We start from the raw sequence: 3917 nt of genomic DNA on the forward strand, positions 1-3917 counted from the left end.
GCCTCCACGTGGTGGCTTTCACCATGGTGGGGGGGAGGGGCGGTGGGGCAGCTCAGGCCCGGCAGGGCTTTCATCCATGGGGTTGGGGGGGCGGCTCAGGGCCCCGGAGGAGCTCCGGGGGAGCATTCAGAGGCCCGGCGCCCGTGTAATTGGCTCGGTCTTGCTGGCCCTGGCCCTGCCCCAAGGTGATGCCGTAGGATGGAGAGCAGAGCTTTAGAGGAAACTCATCAACCAAGAGTTTGACAACCTCCAAACGTTCCCAGATGCCTGTGCTTGAGGCTTCTGCTCGCAATCGTGTTTCTGTATTCTCTCCCTCAGCCCAGGCCCTTCCCGCAGCCGCTCTGTCTTTTCCCTCATCCTTTTAGCTGATGTTTCTCATTCTGCACCCCCCTCCCCCGGACCCTGTCCCCAGGTTCTCTCTCTGCACTTCTCCTCTGAGAGGAAGTGCAGTGCACGCAGCTGCGGGAACCCTGGGCTCCAGGCAGACCTGCTCTCGGTCCCTGCCTCTGACCCTCACGGGTGCGTGCTCCCGGCCAGTTCCCGAACCTCTCTGAGTCCAATTTCCTTCCCAGCCGGGGGAGGAGCACCTGGCTTACAGAGCTTGCCGGGTGACTGTGGTAACCTCGTGCCTTCCTGTCCTCCCTCTCCTCCCCCCACGGCCACCCTGCCCAAGACCCAGGCCACCCTCCTCGGGCTCCCCAGTCCCCCACGTTCCCTGCCCTGCAACTCAGCCCACGGGGCCCTGGCTCAGCCCTGCCCTGAAGCCCCCACCCCCCTCTCAGCTCCTCTGTGGGCGGAGGGGATGGGCAGGAGGAGATCCTCAGGGGGGGGCCAAAAAGGCAGCTCGGACACAGCGGCGTCGCTTTAAGAGATGTAGAGAGAGAGAAACGTGGAGCCCTGTGTTACTTCTGGCAGCTTCGGTCGGGCCTCTGGCCTGTGGCTCGTTCAGAGGCTGGGCCAGGTGGGCCCAGGGCACAGAATTACCCTCCAGTTCATGCTCAGTCCCCTCGAGCGGCTCCCTCCCCGGTGTGGCTCACCTGTGGGCCCCGTTCTCTCCCACGCCCCGTCTGTGGTTCTCTGTCACTTTCACGGCTGGGACACGGCTCTGTGGAACCATCGCTCGGGGTGACCTGGGTTGACCTCACTCCAGGCCTCCAGCCTTCTCCGACATCCTGGGCCCACCTGCTCAGCCGCGCCCGCGCTCCCTCCCAGCCTCTGTGAGCCGTTTGGAAATCTGGACTTGGGGTCCTGGGACCTCGCTTGCAGCCTCTTTGGGGTGCCACTTCTGCCACCGTGGGCCTGCCTCCTCCTCATCTCTGCAGCCTGCTCCCAGCGCCCCCAGTATGGCCTCCGACCTCGGTAGCAAGGTCTGGCCGCACACAACCTCTCCTCTGTGAGTTTATGGTCCCCGAGACACTGGTGCATTTTTTTGTCCTGAATGGACACCCCCAGGTGGACACGCTGGCCCCCGCCGGCCTCTCCAGCCTTATCTCACCACTGCTTTCCTCTCTCTTCTCCCGGGCTCTTTCCGGTCCCTGTGCTGTGCCCACCATCTTCCCAAGCCTCGGTCTCCCCATCTGCCAGAGGGAGGAGAATGGGCCCACTCAGGGTTATTTCAAGGGGTAAAGGCATCCACAGGGGAAAGTACCCGCCCTCCTGGGTGTTGGTTGAATGAACAAATGAATGAATAAATGAATGAATGAATGAATAAACACTTGAAGTCTGGTCCCTTTTGATTGGGCTTTTTACAAATCAGTCTCCTCCAGCTTGAATGAGTCTGGAAAAGCTGAAAAGGCAGCTGTTTCTCAACCTCTAACACCAAGGTGGTGGCGACCCTGGCGGTGACCCCGGCAAGGGGCTGCTCTCCCGCGAGGGACGATTTTCAGAGAGTGTCAGTCGGGCCCTGAGCAGAGAGACCCGTGCTCTGAATGCTGCTCCTCTCCTCTGAATGCTGCTCCTGTCCTCGGAATGCAGCTCCTCTCCTCTGAATGCCGCTCCTCTCCTCTGAATGCTGCTCCTCTCCTCGGAATGCAGCTCCTCTCCTCTGAATGCAGCTCCTCTCCTCTGAATGCTGCTCCTCTCCTCTGAATGCTGCTCCTCTCCTCAGAATGCAGCTCCTCTCCTCTGAATGCTGCTCCTCTCCTCTGAATGCTGCTCCTCTCCTCTGAATGCTGCTCCTCTCCTCTGAATGCTGCTCCTCTCCTCTGAATGCTGCTCCTCTCCTCTGAATGCTGCTCCTCTCCTCAGAATGCAGCTCCTCTCCTCAGAATGCAGCTCCTCTCCTCTGAATGCCGCTCCTCTCCTCTGAATGCTGCTCCTCTCCTCGGAATGCAGCTCCTCTCCTCTGAATGCTGCTCCTCTCCTCTGAATGCTGCTCCTCTCCTCTGAATGCTGCTCCTCTCCTCAGAATGCAGCTCCTCTCCTCTGAATGCTGCTCCTCTCCTCTGAATGCTGCTCCTCTCCTCTGAATGCTGCTCCTCTCCTCTGAATGCTGCTCCTCTCCTCAGAATGCAGCTCCTCTCCTCTGAATGCCGCTCCTCTCCTCTGAATGCCGCTCCTCTCCTCTGAATGCTGCTCCTCTCCTCTGAATGCTGCTCCTCGGGGTGCCGGCCCGGCGGCAGGGCGGACGATGCGGCTCGGCAGACACAAAAGCCCACGCACCTCGGGGCCTGGAGGGACACAGCGACGGCCAATTAGCGCCAGGCACGGCGTTCGGCAGGTGTCCTTGTCACAGGAGGCAGCCGCCGGCTGGCTCGGTGCCCCTGGGTGATTCTGAAAACCCAGGCGCTGAGAGATGCGTCTCCCGGCCGGCTGATGGGACCACAAAGTCAGCGCAGGAAGCACCTGCTTGTGGGGCCGTTGCCTGGGTGACAGTGTCAGGTCAACTGAAAACCCCGACGTGTGTGAGGTCTGTGGGACACGTCGGGATGGAAGGAGGGGGCTGATCTTCATCGGGCACCTACTATGTGCGAGGCAGCGAGTGGGTACGTTTTCATTGCATTCGCACAATAACAGGGCGATTAACTTTCTTTTCTTTCTTTCTTTTTAAAAAAAATATATTTTATTGATTTTTTCAGAGAGGAAGAGAGAGGGATAGAAAGTTAGAAACATTGATGAGAGAGAAACATCGACCAGCTGCCTCTTGCACACCCCCTACCAGGGATGTGCCCGCAACCAAGGTACATGCCCTTGACCGGAATCAAACCTGGGACCTTTCAGTCTGCAGACCAACGCTCTATCCACTGAGCCAAACCGGTTTCAGTGGGTGATTTAACTTTCGATGCAGGTGAAGGGACAGAGGCTGAGGCACCCGTCAGCCCTGTCTGACCCCACACTGTGAGTATCCCATGAGCCTGCTGAGCCTGCGTGGATGAGAGGCAAGACAAGAAGGACCGGCTGTGGGGCCCGCTGCCCCCTCGGGACTGGATCAATCCGGGTGGGTGCCTGCGGGAGGGCCTGTTTTATGGACGTGTTTATTCACATGTGAGGAGAAGAGATGCTATGGGTGGGACACAGGGATTGGGATGGGCTGCATTGTGTCTCCTGAAAAATAAATGGTGAGTTCTGACCCCCAGGACCCCACACGGACCCGGTCCAATATGAAGGGTGTCCTTATCAGAGAGGGACACGCACGGGGGGGGGGGGGGCGTGCGATGGGACACGGGGTGAAGGCCAGGGGGAGGCAGAAGCAGAGGAAGGCGGAGGGAGGCCTGGAATATTCCACTCAGCCCTCAGGGAGCACCAACCTGCCAGCCCCCGGCCCCAGACCCTGGCCTCCGGAGCTGTGACGTCACACGTCTGCTCTTTCAGGCCCCCGAGCCCGTGGCACTTTGTCCTGGCCGCTCTGGGACACGAATGCAGGGGTGTGGCTGTGGCTTCCGCTCTCCTGTTGGCGCATTCGGCCCTGGCGTGGCTTG

Source organism: Pipistrellus hanaki, assembly GCF_964339955.1.
Source record: "Pipistrellus hanaki genome assembly, chromosome: 3".
Classification (NCBI taxonomy): domain Eukaryota; kingdom Metazoa; phylum Chordata; class Mammalia; order Chiroptera; family Vespertilionidae; genus Pipistrellus; species Pipistrellus hanaki.